We start from the raw sequence: 12195 nt of genomic DNA, 5'->3' as shown, positions 1-12195 counted from the left end.
ATCTGTTTCAATTGTGAAAATCCCCCCAGACTCAATATTGCAGTCCTATTTTTACCCTATATCCACTACTATCATTCATTTTAATTAATGGTCGTATCCCTGAATACACTTTTCCGCTAAAAATCTGTCTAATCCTTTCTCAAACATATCTATTGAATCTTCTAACACAACCTTCCCTGGCAATGAATTCCATATCTTGACTGCTCTTGTCCACGTGTCCTGTGTATAGTCCTTGGGGTAAAAAGTTCCCATGAAAGTTCTCTGTATTGACCCCTAATGTATTTGTACATAGTAATCATATCTCCCCTTAGATGCCTCTTTTCTAAAGTAAACATAGCTAAACTGGCTAACCTTTCCTCATAACTTAATGACTCGATACCCTTTTTCAATTTTGTCGCCCTTCTCTGAACCCTTTCTAGTTCCAAATTATCCTTTTTATAGAGTGGTGCCCAGAACTGTACTGCATATTCAAGATGAGGTCTTACCAACGATTTATACAGTGGCAAAATTACACTGTCTTCCCTTGCATCTATGCCCCTTTTTATGCATGCCAATAGAGAATTTCCCTTTATTTGCACTACTGCCAGGGGTGTAGTAATTGTACATACTCTTTGGGTCAGTATTATGTTAATTTAAGTTAAATTAAAACGCAAAAACCTGTAACCATATGTTCTGCTTTTCTTTTTATGATGTAGCCCAATAAGCTTAATAAAAATGCATTATAAAAGATAGACTTAAATAATTTTTATTACTGAAAATGTAATAAGGGTGGATAGAATGGAAATAGTAGAGGGACTGTGAGATAAAATGTAAGGAATGATTTCACAGAAATTGTATTCAATAAACAATATTAATCAAGTCATTATTTTTGAGTAATCATAACAATTTAATGTCTTTTTCTCCTCTGATGTTGCCTTTATTATTAATTATTAGAGATGTAAAGTTTTTTCAACAGTTTGTCCAGCTTTTTCCAGAACGCTTCAACATTTGGATCGCCATATTTCTTCACATTCTTCATATAATGTTTAGCATGTCTTCTTAGCGCATCCACCTTTTCTTGCACCTTCTCCATCCACTTATTAGCATCTGTTATTTCTTTGCTGTACTTCTCATACTCTGCTCGGACGTCACCCACATAGGGTTCCAGTTTGTCACGCAGGACGTTTATCTCAGCATGAATCCTTTCCCAACCTTTTTCTGCTACGGTTTCCACGTTTTCCAAGAAGCTGGTCACATGTTTGGTTATTCCATCGAAAAGCTCAGATCCAATGGCACAACTTCCTTTACAAATTTCTCCAGCAGGTCTTCTAGTTTGTCCTCAAATTTCTCCAGTATAGGTACCACCTTCGTCCTGAATACTGGGACTTGTGCATGAAGCTCTTCATCCCATTTCTTCCAAATTTCATCTAAGTAGTCTTCAATCACACGCTCTAGTTGATCAGTGTTGTCCTTTGCTGCTTGCAACTTCTCCTTAATTTTGAATCTGTTGAAAAAATATATTTAACTGTATGTGCTTTTAGAATACATAACAATCAGGGGGTAAATGTATTAATGTCCGGATTCTTCAACTCCGGCGTGTTGAGCGTCTTCGGCGATTAAATTTAAAGCGGCGCTGCATTGTAAAGGGAAACCTCCCTTTACAATGCAGCGCCGCTTTAAATTTAATCGCCGAAGACGCTGAACACGCCGGAGTTGAAGAATCCGGACATTAATACATTTACCCCCAGGTTTGCTTGCCTAGAAGCAATGCAAGTCATCAAGCTTCTGCATTGTCCAAACACGTGTATAAATCCAGAGTATTTCTGCTCTGAAAAAGTTTTGCAGGCCTTTCACCAATTGAACTACAAGTTTTGACAGAATAATCTTTGTCTCACTGAAAAATCAGGCTTGTAAACCTGCCTTGATGTTTTTTGCTCCTCAGATGACAAAAATGTGCCTACAAGCTAATGTCGTTGGCCCAACCTACATATTGTCTAGCTGAGTGTCCTCAAAAGCTTCATTCACATGCAAAGTTTTCACATGAAAACTATGACGCAAACAGCAAATATAGTTGCAATGATGTCTCAAACACACCAAACTAAGGTTTGTAATGTAGGGCACAGTGTTTGCACATTGCAATGGAAAAGGACACCCAGCATGTAAACCGATGTATAATGATACTATATATAAAATATATACAGAATAGGAACAACTAGTTAGAACAATAGTCCACGTTAATGTTATAAAAAGAAATTAAAACTAATGTTATTAATATTCCAAAATACACATAGTTTGGGAACAAATGATAATAATGACCCAAACAGCAGTATCTAACACAAATCCTAATTAAACATTACATTATGCCTATAACACAGATGGGAGTTTAGGTGAGCTGAAGACAGTGTGCTGACATTTTGTGTAGTTTTAGAAAGGCCAGCATGTTATCTCCATGCCTTAATACACACCAGCTGATATATACTAAATTGTTCATTCAATAGGTTCATTGAAAATCATCACTTAAAACAAAGTACTACCCCACTTAAACACCTAGAATCACAATATTTGTAACCTAGAACCATATGTCTACGCCATTTAAGCTCAAAGTATTTGTGGCCTATAATACATGACCACTTACAACCACTTGTCTACAACACTTGATCATTGAGATCTACAACATCTATCATTCAATCATCACTGCGCTAAAACAATCAACCTCCTAATTTCATTATTCTACAATATTTGACCTCAAAGAACCATTGATTTACATTGTTTGATCATCTAGAACAACTGCTCTAGAACCACTGACCAACATCACTTAACTTCTATCTAGAAGTACAAGCTTATTCCACTTAGCATCTAAGTATCATTAGTCTATAATACTTTACTTCCTGGAACCAGTGGGATACAACAAATGACTACTTAGAACCAATAGTACCACTTACAACTACTGATCATTCTAAGATCACTGGTCACTACAACACTAGACCTCTTAGTATAACTGGTTATAATATTTGACGGTCCACAACACTTTAAATCCTGAAACCACTGATCTACACTTAGCAGCCTAGAACCACTGTAATATTGGTTTAAAGTACTTGACTTTCCAGTACCACTGGTCTACAACACATGGCCTGGTAGAATCTCTGGTTTGCAACAACTAACCATCTAGTAGATCTGAACTACTACATTTGAATACTTAAAAATACTGTTCTACAGCACTTGACCACTTAGAATCTTGTGATTACTGGTATACATCACTTGATCTCCTAGAACAACAACAATTACCCTAGTTCACAACCTCTGGCTTTCAACCTAATTTTACATATATTCTCTTGTAATTGTATTAGTGTAACTTTTTTTATCTTTATTTTTTATTTTTTTATGTGATCTCTTACTCTTTTGCGATTTCTGAATACTCCAGGTTTTTCACGGCATCTGTTACAATCGCAACTGCATTCTGAAAGATTTTCTGTAAAGAATTTTCACGTTTATGTTCATCTTGCTGCCAAAAGTAGCGTCCCTGTGCACCTGCAACACCAAAACAATGTTGTAATAATGCTAATTAGCTGGGTATCAGAATGCAAAATGTCTTATTGTGCAGGAATATAATTGCATGTAGATATCATTGTTGCTTCGACCATTGCGACCAATATTTGTGTACCTGTATTATTTCTTCCTAGCACCTTGTATTCCTCCTAAGAGTCAGTTGCATTGTGTAGATAGGTTATGATCACTTCTTAGCATAAGTTTAGCATTCAAAACATTTTGATGGTTGAGTTGGGACAAGAGCTACAGATAGATTACAGCTAAACAGTATGGTGGGGTAATGGAGCATCTTGTGACTATGGTTGGCATGAAGATTTAGAATTACACATTCTGCATTGCCACACTGCAATCAGATTGGACACAGGCTGCATGCTCGCAGTTTTAACAATGCAGGGATTCAGCATGCATTTGAATTAATTGTAATGCAGCCATGCAATCTGTGCAATTCTTGCAAGTCAGATTGGCCAATTGGTTAGAACTCTATTGAATGTTAATTCATCTCTGCCTGTATTGGTTCTCTAATACAGGCAGAACTGTCAAATTGGCTCATGAATTCATAATTACATCCACTCTGTATGTTATATAATTTAGTGCTTTTTGGTTATGGTAATTTAAAACTTCTCCCAAGACAGTGTGCTTGTCCCTTTTTAGCCATTTAAAATGCTGGGAGAGGTACACAAATGTTTGGTGGCTCACCTCCTTACTTTATTAAAGAACCACCCTTTCGCACCAGGATAATCCTAAATACTCCAGATGAAGGGATATAATGTGATGATTTATTGATATCTTATTTTATATATTGTTCAACATCTAGAGATAGGTGCACCCACACAAATTATAGAATCTGAGAGGAAAACTGGAAAACACCCTATGTGTTTTGGGGCACTCAGAGGATAATGGAATTATTAAAACATATCCAAATTTTATTAGTATCAATTAAAATAATAACACTTAATATGAGATTAGAAGTAGTGAAATATTAAAAACAAGTACATGACATAATTGACCAAAAAAATTGATAACTGTTAAGACCGATAGATTGACTATCGGGACGTGCTGTTTCTCCAATAATTATGCATGAATTATATAATGGATGTTAAGTGGAATAGAGGGCTATCATATCACGCGCTGTTTCTCCTCTTTCTAATATTACACTATATCTCTGTAATATTGGGATGCCTTAGGGTTTCATATGGTTATAATTTTGCCGTGCTTCATATCAGCCATTCATTTAGAAACAGACTCCCCAGCTATTTTACATAGACACAGCAGCTTCGTTCTTATCTAGCTTATTACGGCTTTCTTTTGAAAGATTAGTAGCTTTGTTCTCTTATTATACAACATAGTGAAGATCTAAAAGTGATCTATCCACTTTACATCTAAATGCTGTTGGAAGGAAAGGAATTTATGTACACAGCCAGGATACATTACCTAACCCTTAATTAACGATAGGAGTCTTGATTGAAGGTTTTCTTTTGAACATATGAAATTTAATGATATTACCAATTGTGGAAGGAGATGCCTCTAATTCATCTTGATTACATGATTATTAGATCCTCAGTTTAGCCTTATGCAAGATATATCTTGGTAGAGAACCTATGATAGCCCTCTATTCCAATTAGCATCCATTATATAATTCATGTATAATTATTGGAGAAACAGCACGTCCCGATAGTCAATCTATCGGTCTTAACAGTTATCAATTTTTTGGGTCAATTATGTCATGTACTTGTTTTTAATATTTCACTACTTCTAATCTCATATCAAGTGTTCTTATTTTAATTGATATTAATAAAATTTGGATATGTTTTAATAATTCCATTATCCTCTGAGTGCCCCAAAACACATAAGGTGTTTTCCAGTTTTCCTCTCACCTCTTTACTTCTCTGATTAACATGTGAACATAGAAAATGGAAATTTGCTTATCTAAATGCAAATATGGAAAAAAAATGTAAATACCAATGTCTGTACAAGCACGCATAAATAATTTCCGGAAAGGCCGATATTCGATATTCGGTGACTTTGCAGGGAGAATTTAACGCGGCAATGGCTTTAAAGGCATTGTTTTGCCTTTAAAGCCAATGTACTTTAAATTTTCCTTGCAAAGTCACCAAATATCAACGACTTGCAAAATGCGCACATTGATACATTTACCCCCTGGACTGATACTTTGCAAGCCCCTTACTTATAATTACCCTCCAAGCCAAACATGGTATAAAGTATATATATATATATATATTTGAATGACTTCTGGTGATAATGTGTGTAATCTATTCCCCTTCTCTCAATAGTTGATAAGACCTGCCCCAGTGCACGTAGATATGCAGTAACAGGACGTAGCTCATTATCAGTGTCTAGCAATAACCCAAACACTGTTGCTGCAAAGGAGCACTTTGTTCAATGTTTCTGACACTATCTTTCACCTCCCTCTACACTCTAACCTGTGAGATGTGTAATGGACCATTTTATTTATAACAACATTTTACTAGACTGTGCTATTTCTATTTTCCTTATCCATATGGAACATTGTCTATTGCTATGATGAATCCAGAACTTTTTAAATATTTATTCTGCTGCTTCATTAACTGCAATAATCTAATTATAATTCTGCAAGGTGTATGATTAATAACCACTGTATTTGTTTCAAAAACTTATATATTTAATCTTAAGGTCTGCATGGTTAGGATGTATGAAATATACTGATAACTTGGTGCAATAAGCCAGCGTACCTGTGAAGAACAGTAGGGCCAGAGGTAAAAGCAGGACGTTCATTGTTGGACTGAAACTTTAATCACCAACCTGCAATATAGACAGAAAGATAATGGTAATTGATATCAGAAAAATGTTATTGCGTTGTTGCTAGTCTACCTGCTCATACTTCCATTTCTGTATTGGTGTTATCCTTGCACAATGTCTGCATTATGTATAATATTTTAATGCTGCAGTTTACTTGTTATATATTTCTGTATTATTGTCTTTATATTGTCTTCATGTTACCACTGAATTTGTACCTTTCTTCTCACCAATATGCTCAACGCTAATGTATCCTGCTCTTTGTAATCTTTCATTTATTGCTGCATGGTAAACATATTGCCCTTCTTGTCTAACTTTCTATTTTTACCCAATGCACACATAAGTAGGGCTCCCATGTTTGCAAGATTCACGAAGACATTCCCAGGTTTTAGAAACAAAAATGTCTTGAATGGCTCATGTGAGTTATATATTAATCTAAGGTTATGAGACCCTAGACATAAATGATCTCCTAACATTTCCCCAGCACTCCTGTTATTTAAGCAGATCATTGGCTTGGGGTCTACTAGAATCAACCTGAAAACAGAAAACTTTCACAAATATATATCAACAGACAACTTACTATTCGGCATAGATTCAGGTCTTCATGTGGACTGGACTTGCTCCCCAACTGGAATATATATTGCTGCTACCACTTGCTGGGCACTTACCCAATCAGTTAAGAAGGGCATGTATTATACAAAGGTCAGACATGTTGTCAGAAAAGCATTACAAAAACAGTGTTAAAGAAATAACGAACACAAAAAACAAACATTTCCTATCTTGTGGGTATAAATCAAAATTAAGATGAATTAGATATTTGCATTGTTTTCAAAATAATAATCGAACTACTCAAAATATACTATGTTGGCCACATGAAATAATGTATGTTTTTTTCTATCTCATATGGTTCTTATTCCCACAATTTTATTTAATTGTTGGGTCAATTACTGTTTACTGTTGGTGCACATTATAAAGTATTATCCCTCTGTACTAGCACACTAGTTATTTCCAAAGCATCTAATGCTCATGAAAAGTTCAGGCCGTGTTTAAAAAAATGCTGAAAACCAGTTCTATTGAAAAGCTATTGAACTATCAAAACAGTTCTTTTTCCCGTTCAGATAATAAATAATCATGAAAATGCTCATACCGGTTTTGTCTGAGTGTTTGAAAACAGAAGAAATACACTGCTTCTAAAATGCAGGCGTAACACCAGTCAGACAGCAGTTGTTCTGCAAAGGAGCAATTTTATGTCTAGGAAGAAACTGCTCCTTTAGTGTGATACACACATTCTCTTACACATCAGAACCAACACATGCACACATACATACACACACATGTACCCAAGATGGGAGCTCCAAGTTGCAATCGAGTTACTAAGTTTGCATCATCACAACTACCACCTGCTCACAATGCTGCAATTTGTGGCCAGGATTATGAGATTTGAAGCAAATTGCATCATTAAGCCCATCGCCCACTTCATTAAGAAAGTGGATGAGATGAGCAAAGATGCTCTCTCTCCCAGGAGTTCTGGAGATCTCCACAAAATACAAGAGTCTCCTGCATGTTCCGGGAGAGTAACCAAGTATGACATGTATACATATATAGAAAGAGACACACATGCACACATAAACACCCATGACCATTGGCCTGTGCTGTTCACACTCTCTTTACACATCTGCCTCATCTCTAGCCTACATTCTCTCCCCTCCTCTACTCAAACCACAAACAAAGCCCCCTTAATTGCTGCCACATCAAGCCCTACTCCCCATGGGTGACACTCTAACTATTTATTGTTTTGCTTGGCAATGGGATACATGCAAATGGGGGACTGACAATGTAATCAGTGCAGCAATGATTACAGTATGTCCCCAGCTCTACAACCAAAGTCTTATAACCCACAAAACTGCATATTACAGTATGTTTGCTGTAGCTGACAAATTATTCCAAAAGTTTGGAGCTATGGTCAAACCTTAGGAGACAGTGATTTCATAACTTAAAATTTTAAACACATTTTAAAAATATGCACAAATAGGATCTATGCATAGCAGGGCTGTAACTAGGGCTGTGCAATAGGGGCGACCGCTCAGGGCGCAACGCTGAAAGGGGGTGCAATTTAGTAATGTTTTAGGTTCATTTGGTTAAAATTGAGGGCTAGGGGGGCGGCATTTGTCTTTCTCGCCCCATGCACTACAATTCTAAGTTACGGCACTGATGCATAGTGTCAGGTGTGGCTAAGTAAAATGATAAGCATGTTATACCAGCAATGCCCCCATATAGTATGTAATTCTTCCATACATTTTTTTGTCCCCCTTGGATCCCCCACATGACATACCAGCTATGTGCAATCATGCATTGTCCCAGCCATGTGTACCATCCATGTGATTACACGTGTATATCAGCCTATGACAAACACATTATAATGTACTATCCCTGATCAAAAACATAACACACTAACCATGCCTGCAGATTATTGTTCCAATCTGTGCTCCTCTGACTGTACAATGTAACCAGAGACATAACTTGTACCAGTCTGTTCCCTCATACAAACATATGCCTACATCTTCCAGCCTTTGCCTATAGACTAGAGATGGGCCGAATCCACCCGAACTTTGGGTATCCGAGTACCGAGCTGAGCAGCTCGGTACTCTCCCGCCCGCTCCGAATCCAAATCGAGACCAAACGTCATTGTGACGTCGTCGGATCTCGGGGCTCGGTTCTCGCGATACTTCAAGATTATAAATACGCGCCTCCACAGCAATCCATCGCCATTTGACAGAGGGAGAGAGCAGGGTGTAGTCACAGGCTGATTAGAGCAGGGACAGAGAATACAATATTCTTATTCCAATTGTTGTAACAAAAATCGCTAGAGAAGAAAGGAGGATAGAGGTTTTTTTTCTTTTCAATATTTGGCACTCCCCAGTGCTTTTGCGGTGTCCCCCATAATTGTACATAAATATTTCTGGCAGTCAAAATTACTATCTGTCAGCAGTATCTACCAACTAATTTTTAGCACTCCCCAGTGCTTTTGGGGTGTCCCCCCTAATTGTGCATAAATATTTCTGGCGGTCAAACTTACTATCTGTCAGCAGTATCTACCAACTAATTTTTAGCACTCCCCAATGCTTTTGGGGTGTCCCCCCTAATTCTGCATAAATATTTCTGGCTGTCAAAATTACTATCTGTCAGCAGTATCTACCAACTAATCTTTAGCACTCCCCAGTGCTTTTTGGGTCCCCCCCCTAATTGTGCATAAATATTTCTGGCTGTCAAAATTATTATCTGTCAGCAGTATCTTACCAAATAATTTTTAGCACTGCAAGTGCTTTGGGCTGAGAATGGATTCAAAGCAGTCCACATATGAGCAGAATGAGCAACCAGGTTCTGTCACCAGTCCTGATGTTAGTGTTCCCAGTACGTCATCTGGGCAAGGCGATGTCAAACTACAGAGTGTTTCAAAATCAGTCCAAAAAACAAAAACAAAATTTTTTTTTACTGTGTTGAAGCGAAAAAGAAGTGTTACTGAGCAAAAGTTAAGTGCCGATAAAAAAAAATTGCCAACATGCCATTCTACACACGCAGTGGCAAAGAGAGAATGCGGCCTTCACCTTTGGCTATTAGTGGCAGATCCCAAAAAGTTACTGAGCCTACAATTGGGGCACAACTACTGTTACGCGTCAAAGCCGAGCTGCAAGATAACAGTAAGGCATTAGAGGATAATGTTTGCTCTGATTCACAAATGACACCAATCCCTGTGGAGAGTCCATCCAACAGTGGTATGTCTAATCGTGAGCATCCTGCTGATGTGTGCCTTAATAGCCCGAGTGTAGCCGGTGATACACAAATTGAGGATGCCACTTTGGAATTAGAAGAGGATGAGGCGGAGATTTGTGTAGGCGATGAGGGCGCTAATGAGGATGTTGATGAGGATGAGGTTGTTTGTGTAAGTCCTGCACCAGTGGCAGCAGTTCTTGCACGTGACAAGAAAAAGGCCATTGTCATGCCCGGGCATAAAACAAAAAAATCCACTTCTAATGTGTGGAATTATTTCTACCCAAATCCAGACAACAATTGTATAGCCATTTGTAGTATATGTCTAGCCACAGTCAGTCGAGGGAGGGACCTTAACCATCTTGGAACCTCGTCTATGTTATGCCATTTAACGAGACTTCATGGCAAAGTGTTGGGAAAAGCTGAAAGTTCTTCCAAAAAATTACAAGCACTCCATCATCAGCTGAGACCCTCCGCTCACCGACATCCCGATGGCTACAAAATACACCCACCACACCATCCTCATCAATATCCTCAGTAGTGCTCGGAGTTAGCCCGGCATCCCACTTAAGGCTGGATGACTCCTGCACTATTATTGATTCCTCTCAAGTAAGCGTTAGTCCCACTGCTGCTGCTGTTGCTGCTGCTGGGGGTGAATCATCATCCCAGAGGCAGGTCAAGAAAATGAGCAGTCCTACATTTCAGCAATTAACTGTGAAACAATCATTTGCGAGGGGAAGCAAATATGACAGCAGTCACCCAGTCGCCAAGCGAATCACAGACGCCATGGCTGCAATGTTAGTGTTAGATCTGCGTCCAATCTCCACAATAAACGCAGCTGGTTTTTCACAGTTAATTGAGGTTTTGTGTCCGCGTTACAGAATTCCATCGCGACACCATTTCTCCCGTAAAGCAATTCCACAACTATAGCAAAAAGTGTGTAAAAATGTAGAGATTGCACTGAAAAATGCCATTCTGCCCACTGTCCACTTAACCACAGATATGTGGACAAGTGGAAGTGGCCAAACCAAAGACTATATGTCTGTGACAGCCCACTGGGTTGGTCATTCACCTTCACCAGCAGGAACAGCAGCAGCATGTACACCACTACATAACATTTGTCACAGGCAGGCCACTCTTTGTATCACCGGCTTTACTAACAGGCATACAGCTGACAATTTGTTACGTAAACTAAGAGATGTGATTGATACATGGCTTATACCACTTGGACTCTCCCCAGGGTATGTCATTTCTGATAACGCCAACAATATAGTGCGAGCATTACAGCTGGGTGATTTCCAACACATTCCCTGTTTTGCTCACACCATCAACTTGGTGGTGCAGAGCTTCCTACGAAATAACCGTGAGGTGTAGGAGATGCATTCGGTAGCCCGTAAAATTTCAGGCCATTTCAGGCATTCAGCCACAGCATGTAGATGATTACAGCAGCTCCAAGAGCAGTTTAACTTGCCCTGCCACCAACTTAAGCAAGAGGTGGTAACTAGGTGGAATTCCACCCTGTACATGCTTTAGAGGACGGAGGAACAGCGCAAAGCCATCCAAGCATGTTGCACAAGCCATGACATTGGGAAAGGAGGGGGGATGTATTTCACTCTTGCACAGTGGGGAATACTTTCAGTGCTGTGCAAGGTGCTGAAACCATTTGAAGTTGTGACGTGTGAGGTGAGTGCAGACTGTGCTAGTTTGAGCCAAGTCATTCCTTTAATTAGACTATTGGAAAAGCAGCTTGAGAAAATGAAGGAGGAGCTGAAAGAAAGCAATTCAGCAAAGTATATTGACCTTGTCGATCAAGTACTTAATTCGCTTCACAATGATCGTCGAGTTATTAAGATCTTGAACTCGGATCAGTACGTTTTGGCCACTGTGCTTGATCCAAGGTTTCAAACCTACATTGAGTCTTTGCTTGTAAATGAGCGAGAGGTGAACCTTTGCAAAGAGCTATTGCTCAGCAAGTTGGCCGCTGAACTGGGCCTCGGCTTGACAACGTGTCCTCCTTCACTTTCTCAAGCTGCTGCTGCTCGCAAAAAATAAAATTTCCCAAAAAGAATCAGGGAGGACGCAAGGGGCAGACCAGAACAATTTAACATC

General features: G+C 38.7%; 1 pseudogene; it reads right to left on the bottom strand.

Annotated features, from left to right (window-relative positions):
• Window positions 1-729: 729 nt before the first annotated feature.
• LOC142107143 (uncharacterized) lies at window positions 730-6936 on the bottom strand (annotated as a pseudogene).
• Window positions 6937-12195: the final 5259 nt, after the last annotated feature.

The sequence above is a fragment of the Mixophyes fleayi genome, chromosome 11 (genome assembly GCF_038048845.1).
Source record: "Mixophyes fleayi isolate aMixFle1 chromosome 11, aMixFle1.hap1, whole genome shotgun sequence".
Lineage (NCBI taxonomy): Eukaryota > Metazoa > Chordata > Amphibia > Anura > Limnodynastidae > Mixophyes > Mixophyes fleayi.
This window is presented reverse-complemented; position numbering and strand designations above follow the sequence as displayed.